Genomic DNA, 23781 nt, shown 5'->3' on the forward strand with positions numbered 1-23781 from the left:
ACAACAAAATAAGTCTGAAAATTAGGCAGACTAAAGGAATTTTACATTTCCCTTGTGAAGTTAAGAAACACTACACTTGATCTTAGCCAAAAGATCAAGAAGTGATAAAGTTAAGAAACACTAGATTATTTATGTGGGAATATTTGAGAAGCTCTGAAATAGTGTATGTAAAAATCAGTGACATGTTTTCATTTGAAAGCATCATGGAAAATATTTTTCAGAACAGAATTCTTTGTTCAGTCAATTTGGAAATTAAAAAAAATTCCTAATGAATGCTTAACTTTTCATTTCAATTTGGAGAATTTGGGATGGCTATGTAGGTGTATGATATATGTGTATAATATATATAATGAGGAGACTGAGATGCTAAGATGGTCTCATAATTTTAGTAGCTTTCTATTTATTAGTGGCAGAGAAGGAACTAGATCTCAGATTTTGTGCTTTAAAGTCTAAGTATTCTGTACATGGCTCTCATCTTCCTAGGGCCTAAGCAGAATGACAACATAATTATTTTAGGCTACCATGACATTATTAACAGCAAGTGCTAGATAGCTAGTAAGTTTTCAATAGATACTTGTTGACTGAATACATTAGAACTGACTGTGGTCATGGGAAAACATACTTGTAGTATTCAAATAATTTCTTCTCATTTAACATCCTACAATGAAGTAAGTATTTCTGTATTGCAAAAATAAAAGAACATTAGGTTATAAAATCTCTCCAGATTGCATCTCTAGGAGGCCTTTGAGTGACTGCTGAACTTCAGCTAAAGAGGTCCCAAAGCTTAGATAAGAGTTTCACTGACATTTTGTTTAGCGATAATAATGATACTAGCTCTTTAGTGTTCATATATATACACACACACATATAACTATTTTATATATATATTATATATTTAAGCACAATTCTGAAATTATTTCAATTGGCCCAATTTTATGAATCAGGTAGGACATTTTTGAGATGAGGAAATTATGAGTATTATTGCTATTGTTAACTATAACATATGGAGCCCTCTCCATATGCTAGATATTGTTCTAGACATTTTGTATGCATCAAATAATTGAATTTTCTGTAAGGTATGTACTCTTATTATCCCCATTTTACAGATATGGAAACTGAGACTGTAAGGCTTGTAAATATCAGATTTAATACTCAAACCCTACCAGTAGCACTAGAGAGCTCAACTTCTTAACTACAACTTGCAAAATTTTAATGTTAAACTTTTTCATAAAATTTTCTTAAATGACTTGTATAATGTATGATATACATGAAAGGCATTATGAGTTTGTTATGCTCATATTCACACTTCTAGATACTTCAGGAACTTGAAGATCTTTCCATAGCAGTTTCTCATTTTAAATAAGCTATACAAGTAGCTTATACAAGTAATAAGACTTTTAGACTCTACTAATTTCTAAGATCTATTTTCAAAGAATTTCTAATTTTTATGTAAAAATGAACAATTTCATTTCATGAGGAAAGTGAACCGATTAAAGTATTAGCATACTACATACAGATCAACTCTCAAAGTGTCCTTAAGAAACGACAGCTTTGTTTTTATAATGTCACCAGCCACATACATTATTATAATTACTTTTTTAATGGCTATGTTCCCTTCCAGACCTACAGGATCACATCAGTTTTATTCATGGCTATGCTCCCAACACCTAGTGCAATGCCTGACATACTGCATGTTGTCAATAAGAATTTATAGAATGAATTAAATGGGATTTACTATTCTATCTCTTAACTGTATTTCGTAGAGCTCCAACTATAAGTAGTAGTTTAATATTTTTAGTAGTATGTATTTCATATAAAATTTTATATACTTACATTGTAATTATCAATACTTAATTTTTAGAGATGTGACACAAATTTCCTTCAAATAAGTCCTTGTGATTTACATCAGCAAGAACTCCTTCTTTACAATGTCTGCCATAAATTCTTAAGAATGGATCTAGGAAGGCACCCCATTTTATTTTCTACATTAAAAAGGTCGTTCCTTATATTGAACTGAAAACATTCTTTTCTTTCCCACAACCATAAATAGTAACTCATACTAAAATTTTCTTTTCTCAAACTTCTAATTCCACACCACTGTTAATTCCAACTCATTTCTTCTGACAGTAGTAGTCCCCAAATTCAAAATAGAAGCCAATACATTACATTACAACATACACACCCAGACATGGTATTATTTACTATACGAAAAGTTAAATAGTTAAAAATTGACAACTATTGGTAGACCCTTGTTCGTTTTAGAAACAAGGCATTTTTAATTTATTTCCATAAAAGAAATGTATCATTGTCCATCTGCAATGTTTATGTAACTATGTGTTTTAAATATATTTGTGTGGCTAAATGCTCAATTCACCCGATATCATAGACCAATCAAAGCCAAGTGCACAGGACCAAAAGAGCTATCAAAGAAAACTTAATGTTATGTACATTCCAAGGCATGTTACCCACCCAGTAAGGAATGTTTCCTCAAGACACTACTCCTGGGAAGTATGATAAGGACATCTTTCTCCCAACACTGACAGAGTGGAACTGCCTAGATCTCTGAGTTGAGATCTTCAAATTAGAATACTCAAAGTCAGGTTGGTGACTTTCTTTGAGTATATCCAGGAAAATTAAATTTATAAGTCACTGAAGAGACTGAATTCAACATAATTTTGAGGAAAAAGTTAACAGTTGACTTAATTTGGATTTTTCCATTTAAAAAACATTTATACTTATTCAATATTTTAAATAGCTTACATATTTCAGTAGTAAATTAGGGAAAAATCATTTCTATTATAAAAATAACCTTTTGTGATTTTAGTTCCTTGCTAGATTGCTGTGATTCAATTTGTCTATTCTATCAGCTGAATAAAGAAAAGCTAGTCTTTAATGAAAGTTTTCAAAAATCCTTACAGATCTAACATATGAAAAAATTAACTTCATTATTTTTCAAACATCACTAGTGCCTTTCCAACAGACAAGATTTTCTCTGTGCTACAGAAAAAATATAAACATTTAGCATCCAACTGCTCTACCATTTTCCAAATGTAATAAAAATATATGCTTTAGAATAAATATATATATGTATATTAGAAATATCAATGTCACATTCTTTTCTTTAAAAAGAGATAAAGTTGATTAAGGAAATCATACTACCATTAAAAATGTCTGCATGTAACAACTTTAAATTCAATTGAAGAAATCTGGGTCCTCCTTTATGGCATTCATTCCTGTAATATTAAAGGATCCTATAAGAACTTCTCTCCCAAAAGTGAAATTCTCACATAAGAATGCAGCTTTGACAAGTGACTTTGTTATAAATTCTTAAGAAATCTAAGAAAATAGAATAGCAGCATAAAAAAAATGTATTGCTCCATGGTTAGAAGTTTATCTTTCTAATCCCTTGCTTAGCAGATGCTCATTTAATAGAATTACTAACTTTAAAAGTTCAAAGAACAAGTTATCAATTCACTCTAAGAAATAAATGTATAGGTTCTATGCTTTATTTATACACTGACTATGTTGCTTCTACTCTCATGGCAACTTATACCTTTTCCTAGTATTGGTTCCAATTGCAATTCATATTTTTCTACATAATTAAATCCACACTGGAATTATTAAATATTATCTATACTGGAAGTTCAAGAGTGGTTAGGAATACTTCTCTGTTTTTAATTGCACCATTGCATCCTCACCTCTTAGCTGAATGGATGGAACATAGTAGATAGTCTATAAAAATTTGAATCACTACATACATGAATTGAAGGATTGATGTTGCCATCTAGAATACTTAGTTCATTGGCAACATTTGCATGCTTACATGATGACAGATGCTGGTCTAGGTGCTTGTCATGAGTACTATTCCTGAAGTGTTCGTTATCAAGCTCTAGAAAACAGCTAAGAATGTGGCTAGATTCAATTAATATCATTTTGACAAGCCAAGAAATCATTTTAACTAGGCAAGAAAATTACTCAAAATACGTCAATCTCAAAAATCATGAGACTGACAATAGAATGGTCAATAGAATCATAATTTGTTATTAATACGCTAATCTTCATCAGCCATTATCTTGTTATCACAAAGCTACTACGTTGGTGGAGATACCAGAATAAGCTCTGATAAACTTATCAAATAGATTTTAGATTTCAAAATTTATAAGCTACTAGCTCCACTCCTGTCCACAGTTAACAAAATTAATCATGGATCTGGGTAGGACACAGATGTCCAAAAACAGGAATATATAGGAACCAAATACATTCAGGAGAAAAATGTAACTTTAAGGTAATTTGAAGCATATAAAAATGCAGCCAAATTTAGAAACTATTTTCTCAGTATAACATGTATAAGGCAAGGAGAGATATCTGATTTTATCACCAAAATTTCATACTGTACCTTACTATGAATAGCTACTCCACTTTGTTTTGGGTATAGAGTATAAACATCTCATCTTGCAAATTTAATATTTCCCATAGAGGTAAAGTAGGAATCATACATTTTTAAAGGTCTAAATGTTAAACTAAATGGATTTTAGTATACGAGATTTTACCTTTTTCTTTCCTCTTATTATTTTACAATGGAGGTAAAAATAATACAGTATTCAGCAGACTATTTCAAAATTTATGATGTCTACTTTGAGTAAAAAGCACCTATGAAATTGAATAAATTCAGTTTATCATAATTTTTTTTAAAAAGTTAAACTTTACTCAAGCAATATTTATAAAATGCTATTTTTAAAGATAATTCACTACAAAATGACATCAAAAACTTGAATTTGTTAAGCTGGATGTAAATTATAAAATTGATTTTCACATATTTATACTATTTTCTGATCAAGTATATAAAATCTCTTATCTATAAAACCATTCTTTGCATTTATTTTATTAAAAATGCAAGTAATACACATGTACAATTCAAACATTTGGCTTTATGCCCTAGATTTAAAAGCTCTAAAATTGTAATTCAAATATAATAAATTGATAGGCTTTACACACACACACACACACACACACACACACACACACGCACGCACACACACAATAGTTTAAATGAAAGCTCTTACCATTGATTTCCTTTTAGTCACTCCATTAGTCTTTCTTGATAGTGCTTTCCTATGTCAAGCAGACAGTAGCCAAATCACAAAATGACTTTTGGATGCCCAGGTCTTCAGATGGCAGTTTTCGGCCAATTGCCAGTCGAGAATTTAAACTGGAAACTAAATTACCCAAACTTTATTAAGTTGTTCCCACACCCACCAACTGACAATGAGCAACAACTCAAAATTGGAAAATAAATTGACTGAATATGATTTACATCCTTTCAAGCAGTCATATTATTAATATATTTGAGAAGAAATGCTATGATAAAAAAATCTCCTAAACTTCTAATATTTCTAAGAACACTTTTAAATAAATTTCATTCCTCCCCCCAAAGTTCCCTCAATTATCCTGTAACTAATTAACACATGATACAGATGATATTTATTCAATGACATAGCAAATTATGGAGTCACAAATTTAAATTCCGTACAGTATTGCCTTCTCTTAAAAACCACTTGTAATTTGGAAATACTCTGACAGCATCATCAATGTTTATATTTATTAAATCATCAACTACTTGTAATAGTATATACTGTAAGATGTTAAAGATTATACTGAAGAGATATGCTCTGCCTGTAAACAGTTTTGATATTGAGAAAACAAAATTTATGGCTACCAACTTCTAATTATAGTAAAAATAGCCCCTTTTCTGCACCAATTTAGGCTCTGTTCCTCTTAATTATTGTAACTACTGAGTCTGCCCATTTTACATGATTTTTGACAATTAGGCTTTATGATTATTGGGTTACACAGTCAGTTTTGATGCTTCTCAAATATAAGCTATATTAAATTGTTCCCAAATGTTGTTAAGATATACCTCAGTGCCCTAATACCATTTCTGCCCAGTTGTAAATTGGCCCATTTCAATAAACTCATTTATCCTTAACAATTTAAGTCTCTAGCAAAAATATGAGAATAAAGCTAAAATGAAAACATTAACATATCATTATCTTCCTTAAAAATTGTTTCTGAATGTCAGTAGGTTAAAAACCAAGTGCACATAACTAGTTAACTATGTAAGACTCAGTTGAGTTCTAAACATGACACATACTTCCAATTCTCATATATGCTAAGCATAGTCCTTCTCATTTTTACACAAATGTGTACATGTGTACATGTACATGTACCTCTATCCAACCTACAACCTGAAAGACATTTCCCTATCAATAACCTGATGCCAAGGTATTGTATTGGAGAAAATACAAGGTGAATAATCAGCTTATGAATAAATAAGAAACTGACTTCAGAAAGAAAGCCTAGAGCTTAATAAAACTGCTATGTCTGAGTTCATCACACTGACCCCCAGTTAGATTATCCTAGAAACAGGATTATTCTATTCTACCCAACAATTTTAATCCAAAATGCTCAATAGCAAAAACACTTATAACCTATTCAGAGACTAATAGAGTTCTGTCCTGGTGCTATGACATACAAAGGAAACGTCAAGCTTCTTTCTCCAGGAGCTTGTAATTTAAAACTTGATGGGAGAGAAAGGATGGTACATAAAGACACATGAATGGCTAGATTTCCAAGAGAGAAAGAAGCACACTGGGGTAACTTAAATCATTTGAATAGGTTCATCATGTATGAGACTAATCTCTAAGAAGATTTTAAATAAAGAAGTATTTTTAAAGCAGAAAATAGACAACTACTTTTTTCTTATTTAGCATAATGAAACCCACAGAGCAAACAGTGATTAAATATAGAATATGGCTATGGAAGTATTGATGTCCTCACTCTGAAAGATCAAAGATAAATTCCTTGGCTAAAAGAAATTACAGAACATGGAGGTATCCTTAAAAAAATATCAGGTTCAATTCAAGAGAAACAATTCTAAGTATGTTCATTTCATTCATACCAATGATTTCGATCACTGTGGCAGTAATTTAATTTTTAATACAGAAGATGTACTGAAAAATCACTATCAGATTAATAAAATCATGAATCAAAAAGCACAGAATGATTCCCTTAGTGTGAATAACATTACTGGTAACACACCTACACAAGAAAGCTACTTTCACATTCCAGTAGATGATGAGCAGCAAGTGACTTGTGTTTTTATATAATTTTAAATATATTCTACTAATCCACTTACAAGAGTTTTAGAATTTAACACTACCCCACATTTTACAAATGAAGAAACAGTTCCACTAATATGATATTATTTGCCCAAAGTCATATAACTAGTCAGCAGCAAAATCAAGACCCCTTATGAACCACACGTTTATTATAATCAAGGAAGGAAATAATTATACTTCAGAAAATGATATAATTTTACTAGGAAAATTTCAGCTTTTTAACCTCCATGCTAAATCTCAAACATTCAGATCATCAACCTCAGAAAATGCAAAGAATCAATTCATACAGTTAGGGAAAGAAAGGTGCATGATTAGCTTAAACCTAATACCTCCCTTTCTTATACTATCAGTTTTAAGGCAGACACTCAGCCTTAAACCCAACTCTTACAGACTAAGACCATGAGTTTGAAAAATATGTAAAATTTTATCAAAACTCTCTCTAAAAGGGATAATTGCCTAGAATTTTCCATGGCATCACATCTGTTTTTCTTTCACTTCCTGGAACCCTATTTTATCCAGTTTTTCATAGGATTGTCTAACAATTTACGCATGCCACATGGACAGCATTAGAAATACAGTTTTATCTTGGCTGTTTCATGTGATATAACTCATCCCAACTATATATATATATATATATATATACACGTATATATATATACATGTATATATATACGTATATATATATATACGTATATATATGAGAAAAGTTATGAATGGGAAATATAAAAAGAAATATTTTCAAAGCATACATCTGATAATGGATTAATATCTAAAATATGTAAGTAACTCAAACAACTCAATAGCAATAAAACAAATAACCAGACTAAAAATAGGCAAAGCCCAGCCTGAGCAACATAGCAAGATACTATCTCTACAAAAAATAGAAAAATTAGCTGGGTGTGGTGGCTTGCCTGTAGTCCCAGCTACTCAAGAGGTGAGGCAGGAGGATCGTTTGAGCCCGGTATTGTGAGATTGTAGTGAGTTATGACGATGTCACTGCACTCCACATTGGGCAACAGAGCAAGACCCTGTCTCTAAAATAAAAATAAAAAATTTTAAAAATGGGCAAAGAACCTGAACAGACATTTCTCAAAAGAAGGCATACAGATGGCTAATAGGTACATGAAAAAATGCTGAGCATCACTAATCATTAGGGAATTGCAAATTAAAACCACAATGAGATACTACCTCACATCTGTTAGAATGGCTTTTATCAAAAAGATGAAAGATAATTGTTGGAGAGGATGGGAAGAAAAGGGAATTCTTACACAGTACACTGTTGATGGGAATACAAATTAGTGCAGACCTTATGAAAAACAGTATGGAGGTTCCTCAAAAAACTAAAAATAGAACTACCATATAATCCACTAATTCCATTTCTAGGAATAGATCCAAAGGAACTGAAATCAATATGTCAAAGGAGTATCTGTACTCCCATACAGTTCCTTGCAGCACTGTTCACAATACCTGAGATCTAGAAACGACCTAAGTGTCTATCAACAGATAGATAGATAAAGAAAATGTGGTGCATATACATACAATGGAATACTATTCAGCATTACAAAGGGAGTAAATCCTGTCATTTGTGACAACATGGATAAATCTGAAGGATATTATGTTAAGTAAAATAAGCCAGGCATAGAAAGATCACTGTGTGAGCTCACTTATATGTAGAATCTAATAGCATAGAACTCATAGAAGTAGAATAGAATGATGGTTGCCAGAGGCTGGGAGTAGGGGAGTGAAGGGTGAGGAAGGAGGGAATGAGGAGTTTTTGATCAAAGAGTATAAAGTTTCAGATAGACACTCAACAGGTTTTGAGATCTACTGTATACAAAGGTGACTAGAGTCAATAATAATGTATTATATGTTTCAAAATGTCTAAGAAAGTAAATTTCAAATGTCTCACGATAAAAAATGATAGGTAAGTAAGGTGATGGACATGTTAATTAGCTTGATTTAAGTATGTCACATTTTATACATACATCAAAACATCACATTGTGTTCCATAAATGCATATAATTATGATTTGTCAATCAAAAGCAATATTAATTTAAAAAATAAAACTGAGGATATTTTAAAAAATAGTTGAAACACTTTTTAGATTTAGTTGTAAAGATAAAACTTAGACGATTTCTATCTCATTGAGTCTATTAACGAGATTCCATTGTCTACTCAAAGTCAGAATTCACAAGATGTCTCTAGTAAAGCACAACATGCTTTTTAGTTGAAGAGATCTCCAAAGTCAGAGCATTCATTAGGCAACACCTAAATCACTGATCAAAACTCTTTTGAACAGGCAGCATTGTTAAAGAAATTAGTTCCACTCTACTACCACCACAACATGGCTTTCACCCCCCACCCCACTGCCCAGAGCCTAGGAAACAAAAGGCCATAAAATATTTTTACCATTATTAAAAAGACAATAAAATATTTTAGCATATAAAAACAAAATTTATCTCATGCTGTTAAAACAAAAAATATATGCTTAGAGAGTTTAACTTATATTCTACTAGGTCACAAAGTACCATCTCAATACACACACACACACACACACACACACACACACACACACACAGAGTCCGCTCTCTGTATTCATGGGTCCCACATCCACTGATTCAACCAACCACAAGCTGAAAATATTTGGGGGAAAAAAAATAAAAATAAAAATAATAGAAATTAAAAAGCAATATAACACATTTATTTATCATTTACATTGTGTTAGGTATTTTAAGTAATCTAGAGATTATTTAAGTTATATGGGAGGATGTGCATAGGTTATAAGCAAATACTATGCCAATTTATATTGGAACTTGAGCATCCTCAGATTTTTGTATCCAAGTGGGTCCTGGAACCAATCTTTGAGAATAGTGAAAGATGACTGTGTGTGTGGATATGTATGTATATATATACATATATACAGAAAGAAAGAAAGAAAATACAAGTGTGTGTATATATAGTAAAGGATAGTCTTCCTAAAGTCTTGAGTTTTTTAGAAGGTGTAATAAAGTTTTCCTCAAGGTGCTAAGCTTGTATGTGTGTGCCCACTTTTTCACCCAGAATTGTGACAGGCTTCCTAAAAACAATAGCAAGTATCTATACTTAGGTCTAGTTGTTGAAGTATTCTATATAGGGTTAGCATATTGATATGACAGTTTATATAAGAACCAGCTTACATTCGTATCATTCACATTATTTACAGCAATCCTTTAGAAAGCGGGTTTTTAAAAATCAAATAAATATGCCTCATTCTTTTCATGGATTCTTACCATGTTTATAAGGAAGTTATTTTGGGGGTATGTTACTTAATTTACCTCTGCCTCAGTTTCTCCAGATAACAATAGCATCTTAGCATATAGGCTTGTTGTGAATGAACATTAGGTAAGTTAATAATTGCAAACTGCCTATAAAAGTGCACCAAGCACATCACAAGCCTTGATGATGGGGAACAGGTATAAGTTCCCTATATTTAGTAGGGCATACAAATGTATTTTGATACACCTTATAATGTAAAGTATATAAAATATTCAAAATCTCAGCCTAACAAAAAGGATCAACAATAAAGCCTTGCTATATTCTGTACAAATAAACATTTCAAGTACTTATAGATAAATTTTAATAATAAACAAAGCTAATTTGCCTCCTGCGGAAGTGGGAACACTTTTGTTAGACTGAACTCACTTTTAATTTTCACATCATTAATCTTATAATCTGATCTGTAAATAGCCCTATGACATAGTTCAATAGTCCCTGAAGATACTGTATGAACAAATATTCATCAACAATCATGAGTCATTATAATACATAAGGCTGATATTTTACAATAAGAATGGTTGGGGTGAAATGTTCCAGCAATCAAAGATAAGCATTTATTATCTGGAAAATTTATTAACTGAATGTCCAATGATGCTAGATGAATAAAGTATTAATTTTTCCAGAAACCTTTAGGAAGTATCTATGCTATCATTTTATACCTTCCAAACAGGATACAGTGTACAAAACCAAGCACTGGAAACTTACAGGACAAAAGCAATATTAAAAATTCCAAAAGGTAGAAAGTTCTTAATTTTAAGAAAAGAAAAACTATGGGTCCTATAGTAACAGAAGCTGACAGTAAACATATCCCTTTCAAAGTTAAAAGAGTGTTTCAGAATGGAATTTTAGAGCCTACAGCATTTCATAAATGAAAATGAAATTTTTGTTACTCCAATTTACTCCTCTCTTTTTTCCCCTCTCCCTATCCTTACATCATGACACTTAACGAACTCTCATCTTACCTGAAGAAAAATGCTATACCATTTAGTATGAAAAGGTGGAAAAACTTTACATTTTAAATTTACCTAGGGTCTTTAGAAGTTTTGAGGTTCTCGATACCAAATTGAATACATGTCAGATCTTTAAAAAATGCTACAGTAGAAGTGCCAAAACACAATCTCTGTGGCATTTAAACAAGGTTTCACAATAATTAGCACTGCAGTAGGTAATTTAACATGTGTGACCCTTTGTATAACAACAGCAGCCAAGAGCGTAGTCATTTATGTTCTTTGTTACCTTGATTTAAGGTTAAAAAAAAAAAAAGGACACAAGAAGAGCAGTTCTACACAAAGAACTAAACACAGTACTGTGCAAATATAAGTAAGTAAAGTTTAGTGGAAACGGAGCCAAATAAGGAAAAGTCAGAGCATGGTCAAAGAGAGAGCTAAGCTGGCAACTGGGAAGCATAAGCCATTGTGGCCTAGATTTGTTTGTAATGACTGTGTGACCCAGATACTAAAATATTTGGTCAATATTCAGAAATCTAACAATTGAGAGAAATAAAATATATGGTCAGCTGGTTAAATATTTTAGTCAAATTATTTAGGTACTTAAATAATTAGCATTTTCTATACAAAGGTTTTAAAAATTTCATTCGCTTTATAAGTGATCCCATAAATTACACTTCATCTTTATAATCAGAAAATAAGGATGATACTATTTACTACAGAGATGATGACAAAAAAATCCTCTGAAGAGCAGAAAGAGTATATACATTTTTTAAGTAACACTTATTTAAGAAACTATATTTTTCTAAATTACCTTTGCTCCATTTATGGTCCACATGGTTTATTCTACAGAGAGATGTCTATTATATGAGGAGAATTTTTAGAAAAAAAATCTTCAATTCAGAAGCTACAGAAGTTCTGTTATTATTAACAGGGTGCTGGAACACAGGAGACAGTAGATTCTCCAGGGGTTCAACCTCACACTTACAGGCTGGATGGGGAAAGTGGTGTTTCACATAGGTAAAAATTACAGATAATACATAATCCTGAAGGCACCTATAGTGAACCATGTTGAGTGCCTATCCAATGCCTCTTTCTGCCTAACGATCCATGGTTTGATTTCTATATCCACATCTCCTGCAGTAGTCAATGTCCCTCAGGGGAAGCTAACTGCCCCGAGCTGCAAGGGTAGACCACAATTAGTCTCATCCCTCTGACCAATGATTAGTTAAGGTATATCTGGAATTAAACAAATTTAAGCCAATGAGGAGCAAGCTGGGCATGAGGGTGAACAGGAACTCCTTAGGGAAAAGAAGCTATGTTCCTCATGAGAAAGCCAAAGCTAATTCTTCTCCCTTTGGATCTGGAGGAGGAAACACATAATCCTGATTGCAACCAGCAGCCATTCTGTAATCACAGTGTAAGGATAAAGATGACACTGCATAGAAAAACAAACTGAGACTTGAAATAAACCATGGAGCCACTGGCATAACTAACCCTAATGTATGTCCTACTTGTGGTATTTTCTTATACGAGCCAACAGATATTCATTTTATAATAGGTAAGCCAAAATTATACTAATTTTGATGTTAATTAGCTATTAGGAAATTGAGAATTGTCAAGTTCTATTTAATTACTTTAGAAAATTATAAAATCTATTTTATCTATTCCTGGCTTTAAAAAGAACTATGTATTACTTTTCTATATTTTCCTAATTTCCTACAATGACTATTTACTATATATGTTGGGGGATATTTAAAACATCTGGATATACCAAACAACTTGACCTCATCCTGATCATCAAAATAAGTCAAATTATCCTTTTAGTAAAGTAATGCTTTCATGGGCCCATGATGTAGTCATATTGCCATGATTTTGCTCTGATTATCAACTGTCTCTTGTTCCTGCTATACTTTAGTCATAACAGTTTGAGAACCACTGGAATCTAATCTGCAGTTCACTGGCACTCTCCACCATACACACTCTCATCCCACTCTTGAGTTCCCAGTTCAGATGGTTGAAGTTGCTAGATGTATGCTCTGAAGCATATGAAAATTATTCTGGGGACAGTGAATTTCTCTTTGAACTTAGTTTAAACTAAAAAATACAACCTAGATAACTAGTTTTGTACTTCTTATTAAAAACTCCTTCCCTTTCTCCCTTCCTTCTTTCCTTCATTCTTCTGACATTTACTTTACCTAGAAATAATTTTGATCTCTTCTTACCTTTGAGTAGATATTGAAGACTTCTATAAGGCAGAGGCTGTAAAATGAAGAACTGTGGGCCAAGCACATTCCACAGGTGTATTTTACCTTGTACAGTGATGGTCACAGAGTGTTTTTAAGACATTTGAATTACTTACCAACTAATTTACCTAAAAATCTGTATTTCAGGCCAGGCGCGGTGGCTCACACCTGTAATCAATCCTAGCACTCTGGGAGGCCGAGGCGGGAGGAGAGCCTAAGTTCAGGAGTTTAAGACCAGCTTGAGGAAGAGTGAGACCCCGTCTCTACTAAAAATAGAAAAATTAGCTGAGTGTGGTGACGAGTGCCTGTAGTCCCAGCTACTTGGAAGGCTGAGGCAGGAGGATCACTTGAGCCCAGAATACTTGCATGGCCAAAATCAAGTGGAGTAAAATATTAGCTGTCCCCTTACCCATTTAGATGGGCACAGATTCTCTAGAGCACCAGACTCTGTATTATTTCTTGAACTGGCCTAATTCTTCATGGTTAAGGCCCTTATTGGTATCTGACTATGCCATCCCCAATAAACCAGACTAATAATAGCCACAGGTATACACAAGAAGTACTGTTGGTTGAGAAACTACAGCAGTTCATAAGGAATTCAGGGAAGTCGGCTTCTAAAATGTTTTCCTCCTAAATCTTTTAATTTAACTAGGAGTCTATTTCTAGAGTCAATGATGCAGCAATAAATTCTTATAAAAATAATGAAAACAGAGTTTCCTAATAGAATGCTCTCTGAAACAAAATGGTTTAAATTCCTCATCTAAGTTTCAACCAATCAACCAACAATAGGCAAATCTTAAATCCTAAATCACCCTTTCATATCTGACATTAATAAATGGTATGAGCAAGATGACTTGCTCATCTTGTAGGCACAAAATTACTGATGTGTTCTGACATACAAATTAGAATGCCAAATTTTCTTTTAACACTAAGTTCTCTCTATGCTATTTAATGGAGTGAAATAAAAAAATAATAGGAATTAGCTCAATTCACAAATTATTTTTTAAGGAACAATGCTTTTTATTTATTTATTTATTTTTTATTTCAGCTCATTATGGGGGTACAAAAGTTCAGGTTATATATATTGCCCATACCCCCCCATCCCCTCGAGTCTGAGCTTCAAGCGTGTCCATTCCCTAGACAGTGCTCATCGCACTCATCACGTAGGTAATGCACCCATCCTCTCCCCCCATCCCCCCTAGTCAGAACTTCAAGCGTGTCCATTCTCCAGACAGTGCGCGTTGCACTCATCAAGTAGGTATACACCCACCCCTTCCCCCCAGCCCGCACCTCTGTCCAATACCCAATTGGTGTTATTCCCAAATGTGCACTTAGGTGATGATCAGGGAAACCAGTTTGCTGGTGAGTACATGTGGTGCTTATTTTTCCATTCTTGGGATACTTCACTTAATAGAATGGGTTCTAACTCTCTCCAGGAGAACCAAAGAGATGCTATATGACCGTTATTTCTTATAGCTGAGTAATATTCCATGGTATACATATACCACATTTTGCTAAAAGGAACAATGCTTTTTAAATTGTATTTTATAATATAGCCAATTCCTAACATTAAGCACAAATTACTAAAAGGATTTTACACATGATTTTATGCTCAAATTCTATAGATGGAACAATAACAATACTAGTTTTATAAGTCTGTCAAATACCATATTTGTCCACATTTCAAATTTCAAATCTATTCTCCTCTCTCCAACTCTACTGCTGTACCCATCATCTCCAAGCTGGCCTTAACAGAAATAGCTTCTGGCAACATTGCTTCTAAATTTACTGTAGTCAGATTCATGTTTTTCAAATGAAAGTTTAATCATGGCATACCCCTGTGCTTACCTTTCAACGGTGTCCCAATATCCCTCAGGATACAAATCAAAATCCTGAACAAGATGCATAATCTGTTCCCTGCATTCCTCTCCAACTCATTTCTTCTTCTCCTCAATGCTAAGTCACATTAGAATCCTTTTACTTCTTCCTTTTTACTTTTGTAGATGTTACTTCTGTTATGTGCAATGTATTATGTCTAACCCTTCTCCCAATTCCTAGGCTTAGCCAACTAACATTGATTTTTCTGATCTCAGCCTCAAAGTAATTTCTTTTGTCCTTTCCTGACTTCACCATCAACGTCCCCCCCACCATCCCAGACCAAGTTAGGACTGCCTATTATATTCTCTATTACCTTACAACTTCTCCCTTAACACTCATCTTAGTTGTAACTCTGTTAGTTTCAGTATTTTTCAAACTTGTTGATTTCATGAGATATGGCTTCACAGACCACATCTGTCTTGTTTATTGTCTTACATTATCATTTAACACAATGCCTGGCATACAATAAATATTTGTTGAATAAATGAATCTCATTAAATTGAATATAACCCATAGCTAAATGAATTATTGTTGAAAGGTACCACAGTACAGCAGACAGTACAAATATCTGGAGGTCCTGAAGACCTGGTTTATAATCCCAGATCTACCACTCACTGTGTGACCTTAAAACTCTCAGATTCTTTACCTTAATAAGAATATTATCCAATGCCTGCTGTCTTCCTTACACAGTTGTTGGGAAGAAAAAAGGAAATAATCTACTTTCTCAACTCTAAAAGGCATTTTCATTTTGACATTTTTCAAATCAAGAGAAGTCTTACAGGAGATATCAAAAGAACCTTGCCAGACATTACAAATAATGTTAAAATACTTTGTGTTATATTCATATGTATCCTTGTATCCACATGTGAACTTAAGACAGTGACTAAGAATATACCTCTTATCTGTCACTTCAGTTATCTGCATCAATAGAACTATACACAGTTGAATTTTAACTTAATTTTAAATTCTTAATTACCTCTTAAAATATCTTTACAAAGATCACTATAATGCAACACTGAAACAAACAGTTATTATGTATGCAAAACTGCCCATGACTTGGCATATTTATGTTTAGTGAAGGTTTACTAAGTAATAATTCTGAGCAGTTACCAAATATCTGTCCGTTAAAGTCTTCTGGATGACCTTCAAGAGAAGTTATTTAACTTCTAATGATATGTAATATAATTAGTAAAAAATAAATTTAATTAAATAGGAAATGGAAACCTAGCCAAAGTAATTCCTGGATGTGCCTCAGAATTATGCCATCAATCCTAAAAGTGTTAGAGGTTAAGAAGAGCAGCATATGGCAACATTGCCTATGGCCAAAAGTCATTCAGAATAATCCTTAGATCAAATGTTCCTCCTCCCCTGAGGAAAGTGTTTGATTTTTTCCAAAAAGAAAGAAAAAAATTTATCAAAATTAAAGAATGTATCCTACAATTGATGATCTCTTAGAGTCAAGAAAATATAGTAATATATGTGAAGTTAAGTGCTATACAAATAGGTAATTTTAAAGGTGCCCACCATTTGCTATGAGCAAAAAAATGTGCTATACATAAAACTTAAAACCTTCTCCCAAAAATCACTTATAAAGTCAATACTTGAAAATGAGAAGAGGAAATGAGGTGCCAATGACATTGATTTATTTAGAGGAAATAAAAAAAATCCCCCTAACTTTCAATAGAAAGACATGACAAAACTAAGTCCACCACTTTTGCCCTGTTTCCCCTCTCAGCACTGCTTACATAATTCATAATGCTGTCATATGTTAAATTCTTTACAATAGTCTCCTGAGAAACTTACTATAATATCTAATCATTAGTACTGTCCAAATGTTCTTTATGTCTATGTCTACTCTTTCATTGTGTTCTAATGTAATATTTTACTTGGTTTTGTCTTTTGTAGATACTGTTTAAAATCAATATTCTCCTCAATCTTATCATAAAGAGCAAATAAGGACATGCACTTTCACTTATTTTTCTCTAAGTAGTACCAGTGTTCCATGATTCCCTTACTTGGCAACTAAAACTATGGATTGACAATATGACAGGTTGGCGGTGCTGGAGACTACTGAGACTAGAACAGCTAACTCATAAAGAATAAAATCTTTGCTTTGACTATTTCATACCATGCTTTTTTCAACAAAGAAAGTATTCTATCTCTATGTCTTCCTTAGAAAAGACCATCAAAAAATTATTTATCTCTTCAGACTTCTTTCTCTGATTCATTATCTTGATCCCTAGGGCAAGGAACTTGTCATTTAGATCATAAACAAACTCTGGAATTGACCTAAAAAGACTGCTTAGGAAAGTCACAGGATTTTCCTGCAAAATGCAAGGTAGAATAGAACTATGGCAAATACGTATAGTCAGCCAATTTGTTTAAACATTTCTACCAATCAGTAGCTTACTTAAGTAACCTATATAGAATAATTTATAAATAATTCTTGGATTAGAAGACCTATAAATTATGTGACTTTTATAAACTTTATTTAGATTGTAACTATCAAAATGTCTTGATAAGACTGGTAAAGACTTTAGCTGAATTATGGTTTATCATTAAAAACATATCTTTAACTACTATAATCACAAACATATAGATTAATCAAACATGAAGGACAGGGAAAAAAAACGACAGGATGGAAATAATGGAATTTCCAGCAATATGCTGTGTACTTTCAAACAAAGTATCTCACTTAACTGTCAAGTTTGTGAGGTTGATATTACTATTGTACAGATGAGAAGGTAATGACTAATAGCTCTTAAATGACTCTAGTGTAAAGTTAGTGCTCAAATCCACATGTGTCTGACTATGCCAGTTTCTGAAATATAGTAATAGCAACCACACATGCTCAGCAAAAATTGCAACTCCCTGTGGTAGTGTGTGTTTCCATAGATGGCTGCAACAACACATCCTACCCCATCTGCCTTTTACAGTGATCTTGCTAACCCCTCATCAAGAAATGAAACTATTTTCCTTCCTCTGGATCTGAGCTGGCCTGTTTTGACCAGCAAAATGGGTAGAAATAACTCTAGGTAACTTCAGAATCTGGACTTTAAAAGAGCTACAGCTTCTGCCTTTGCCTTCTGGAACATACCTTCTTGCAATCCAGCTACCATGCTGTCAGGAAGCTCAAGTAACTTCACAGAGAGGCATGCTTAAGGAGAACCACAGCCCCAGGACTAGCCCCAACTGTGCTCCCAGCTGGCAGCCCGCATCCACTGCCAGCCATGTGAAGGAGGCCATTTTGGACTGCCCTGCTTTCCTAGTATCCCCGCCAAGACCACATAGAGAACATGAGAAATAATAAGTTACTGTTGTTTTAAGCCACTAAACTTTGAAGTGGCTTGTTATGAAGCAATTGATAAATGAAACACTATCCTCTTTAGAAATGTATTTTAACAATACCAGTGTCAGCACTTAAATGACCAATAAAAACCCAAATATTTAGTTTCTGTGATTACTGAAATAGCATTATGAAAAACCATAGTAAAAGAATTACTAAAGATTACACTTAGTTTAGATAGAAAAACAACATGGTTCAGCACTTAAAATCACAATGTGTCATAAAATCACAACGACTATTTATGGATAAAGTTAAAACTGACTGAATCATGAAGTCTTAAGAAAATAAGGGCATAACTTGAAATTTGAAAAAGGCAAATAGGTAACAGAAAAGAGTATGGTTATACCAAAATAGAGGTTCTATATTGGATTTTTATCCTATGTATTATGAATTATTATAAACATTACATGTATATATAGTCTATGTATTATTGTCATATGAAGAATTAGCATACAATAGAATATACAACACTGAATTATACTAAACATAATATTTCATCTTATTTAGAAACTTTGTAAAGATTCAGTATACTGGAAAAGCAGTAAAATACCAATTTACAAGTATTTCCAGTTGAAAGGGGTCTAGATCACAGTCCCTTGCCTTACTTTAGATTTGTTATAGTAACATAAAAGTCTTGTTATACCATAAAATGTAAATATATGCAAATTTTAAAAAATATTTTCAGATAACCGCTTAAGGGTATCAGCTAATAACTTATTATTAGAAATAAGGACGTAGCTGATTTATGAAGGATAAACATCATCTCTAGTAGTGTTACTGTCAAAGATTACTGAGCTAGACAATGATTTATATAGCAGAGAGAAAATAATCTGGCATAATTCCTACTTTTGTGCTATAATAAAAGGCAGATAAAAATGGAAGTCTACGTTGATATAATCTTCATGCCTCTTAGAAGGTAATTCTAAAATAGCAAGTACAGAATTTTAAAAATCTCATGTTTTATCAGACTAATGCTGACAATGTTATTTAACCTAATAAAAAGTATTCTGAAAAACTAGAAGAAATTCAATGATTTACTAAATTTTAAAACTTAATTTTGTTTTCGAGACAGACACTATGAAAGAGTCTATATCCAGAAATAAAAATGTATTTTACTAAAAGAAATTTCCAGGAGAACTCTACCATAAGGGTAAAGTCTAACAATTTATAACTACTATATTTCTTTTCAGTTGCTACTGGAGAATATACATTCAAGACAGATTCTTCATTCTCTTACGTGACCCCAGATTTTTAGCTAACACTGAGGTTGAAACTATGCCCAAGCCCTTGCACATTCACACAGAGTTGCTCTTTGGCTGTAAAGGAGCCTTTTAAAAAAAAGAAAGTGAACATAATGGAGGAGAAAGGAACTGGGGAGAAAGAAAAAGCTGCTTTTGTGCCATATGAATTATTTATTCAGTCATGCAATGAACTCACTATTTCTAACTCTAGCAATCTATCAGAAAACTCTAAATAGTGAACTCAAAGACTAAGAAAGTTTAAAAATTATCACTATTTGGCGAACTTGTGATTTTTTTCTACTCAAAAACATTTTTATAGTGTAAATTATATTTTACCCAATAATTTGGATTTGTAATCATAAATTTTATAAATCAGACCCAAAGTGTCAATTTTTAAAACTGACCAAAAAAAAAAAAAGTCAGCTAATAACGTTCATTGCAGGCCATCAAAAATTAACAAACTACCCATTTTTTGTTATTCTTAGTTTAGGAAGCTAACTATCACATGCTAATTTACGAAACTTTTTGCTAGTATCTGTTCAGGATAATCAAATATCTTAAACTAGGTCAAGAAAACTGTTTCAAGAAAATCTTTCTCCACTGGTGAATGCTGTTGAGATTTATTTTACTGAAGTCTCTGGAAGGTAGTCCTTGTTCTTGATCAGCATAAACAGACTAGAGTCAGATTTCTCCTAGAACCAGCAATGACGTTTGGTTGCCTAAATTATTAATAGAGACTGTTTCCTTTCAATAAAGACAAAGATAAGGTTCTTGATCTTGAAAAGAGAAATAATTGGGTCTAATCTGTGCCCAAATTACCCTTCCCTACATATCTGAGATGACATAGAATTTTTGCTACCTTCTAACCACAAAACAATTTGCTTTAAAGATATGAATAGAATATGAATAGAGAGCCCATGCATGTACAGTCAATTAATTTTCCACAAAGATGCCAACATAACACAATGTAGAAAGAACAATCTACTCAATAGTGTTGGGAAAATTGGATATCCGCATGAAGAACAATGAAATTAGGCCCCTATCTCATACCATATGCAAAAAATCAACTCAAAATGTATTAAAGACTTAAACATAAAACCTGAAATTGTAAAACTCCTACAAGAAAACACAGGAAAAAAGCTCCCTGACATTGGTCTCGGCAATGATTTTTTGGATATGACTCCTAAAGTACAAGACATAAAAGCAAAAGGAAAAAAATGGGACTGCATCATACTAAAAGGCTTTGCTCAGGAAAGAAAACAATCAAGAGTGAAGAGACAATCTATGGAATGGGAAAAAATATTTGCAAACCATATATCTGATAAGGGGTTAATATCCAAAATACATAAAGAACTCAAAGAACTCAACAGTGGGGAAACAACTCAAATAAAAAAATAGGCAAAGGACCTAGACATCTCTCAAAAGATGACATACAAATGGCCAAGAAGTATATGAAAAAACACTCATTACTAATAATTAGAGATATGCAAATTAAAACCACAGGCCTCACACCTGTTAGAATGGCTACTATCAAAAAGATGAAAGACAGCAAGTATTGGTGACGATGTTGAAAAAAAGCAACCCTTGTACACTGTTGCTAGGAATGTAAATTAGTACTGTTATTATGGAAAATACGGAGGTTCCTCAAGAAACTAAAAATAGAACTACCGTATAATCTAGCCATCTCACCACTAGTTATACAACCAAAGGAAATGAAATTAGTATGTTGAAGAGGTATCTGCACTGCCACGTTCACTGCAACATTATTCACAATAACCAACACATAGAATCAACCTAAGTACCCACGAATGGAGGAATGGATAAAGAAAATGTGGTATATACACAACAGAATACTATTCAGCCTTAAAAGGGAATGAAATCCTGTCCTTTGCAACAACATGGATGCACCTGCAGAACATTATGTTAAGTAAAATAGGCCAGGCACACAAAGAAAAATGCCACGCGATCTCATTCAAATGTAGAATCTAAAAAAGTTGAATTCATAGAAGCAGACAGTAGAATGGTAGTTATCAGAGGCTGGAGGGTGAAGGAGTTTGGGAGATGCTGGTTAAAGGATACAAAATTCCAATTAGACAAGAGGAATAAGTTCAAGAGATCTATTGTACATCATGGTGCCCTTAATTAATAATAATACATTGTATGCTTGAAAACTTCTAAGAGTAGATTTTAAGTGTTCTCACCACAAAAAATAAATATGTGAGGTAATGCTTATGTTAATTGGCTTAAGTATCCCACAATGTGTACATGTATCACAACAACATGCTGTATACCATAAATACATATAATTTTATCAATTTAAAGAAAGGAAGAAAAAATATTTTACCTTGATGTGTGAATGAATGAATAAATCTTTAGCTTTTTTATTTTTTATTTTTTTTTGCTTGGACTGAGTCATTCTGTAACCTATGCTAAACACAACTTCTTTTGGAAAGTGACACAACTGTCTCTTTACATTTTCATTCTCTTTTTGAAATTGTCTGAAAATTCCTAAGTCTCAGCAGAAATGTCTACATAATTTTATTGGACTCTTCATAAGATTTAAAAAAAACAGAAGAATAATAAATCAGGTATCTTGTGCATTTGCTCTAACTTCCTCCCTTCTCTAGGTATATCTGATTCTCCCTGCTCCCGCTTTCTTCCCAGGCAAATCACCTGGTAAGATATCAGCATTAATTCTCCTTAATTAAACCCATGTTTTATAGAATGAGAATTAGGGCTGACAGAAAATAGAATTCATCTAAGTGTTATGGTGAGGAAAGCAAGGACCACACAAGGTATGTTATTAACCCAGATATCTACAACTAGAATGTGGCAAAGCAAAGATTAGAAACCATGTTTCCAGACACCATGTGGTGCTTGCTGCTACAAGTTCCCACCAACTCCCTGAAAGAATCCTGGAATTCATATTGGGGAGTATAAACTGATAAAGCCTTTTGGAATGCACTTTAGCAATATGTACTGTGAAGCGTAAAAGGGTTACCTAATGAGTCTCCTGGGACTCTGTCCTGGGATAAAAATCCAATTGTTAGACAAGCTTTGTATGCAAATATTCATGTCAAGTATTTATGATAAAATTTTTTTAAAGGACGTCCAATAAGAGGAGATGGTACATCTACTATAATAGAGCAATACATGGCAGTTACACAGCGGGAGAGAATGATCTGCTTTTTCTAAGAAATACATTTGCTTTAATTTTTTTTAAATGGTATTATAAAACTTATTTTCTTCCTCTATTATTTTATGGGGAACAAACACCTGCATTGCTAATCACTTTATAGCAGGAATAAAATGAGTTTCCTAACCACCTCCCCCCCCCCCCGAAAAAACTTCAAGGTCCTCATTATTAAAGCTGAACTGCATTTACTTCAGAGAATTGTAATAAATGTCTACAAAGTGTTTTGAGAGATTAAAAATATATCCTCCTTTAAAGCACTACTTCTCATCTATGAAAGCTCTAAGCCATCCTCAGGAGTTGGAGGCTTTACACTCTTAAAAATCTGTAAATCTTGTCTAATCTTAACCCAAAGGAAAGGACTGAGTCAGCAGAAGTACAGTCTGAGGAAGATAACTGGCATCATTGAACATGGATGGATATACTTTTAAAAAAGA

General features: G+C 32.9%; 1 protein-coding gene across 6 annotated transcripts in view; it reads right to left on the reverse strand.

The window, feature by feature from the left end:
• Positions 1-23781, reverse strand: part of ZEB1 (zinc finger E-box binding homeobox 1) — a 213579-nt gene that overhangs the window by 159520 nt on the left and 30278 nt on the right. For 2 of the 6 annotated variants that reach the window (XM_045554068.1, XM_045554089.1), the window contains exons 1-2: positions 5064-5321; positions 3160-3233 (exon numbers count right to left, since the gene is read on the reverse strand). The exons of 3 other annotated variants lie outside the window; for them this stretch is intronic. The gene's annotated coding sequence lies outside the window, so the exon portion shown is untranslated. Of the gene's footprint in view, positions 1-3159; positions 3234-5063; positions 5322-23781 lie in introns of those variants that run through there. One more of the 6 variants, XM_045554078.1, reaches the window with a different exon arrangement.

The sequence above is a fragment of the Lemur catta genome, chromosome 1 (assembly GCF_020740605.2).
Source record: "Lemur catta isolate mLemCat1 chromosome 1, mLemCat1.pri, whole genome shotgun sequence".
Taxonomy (NCBI): Eukaryota; Metazoa; Chordata; class Mammalia; order Primates; family Lemuridae; genus Lemur; species Lemur catta.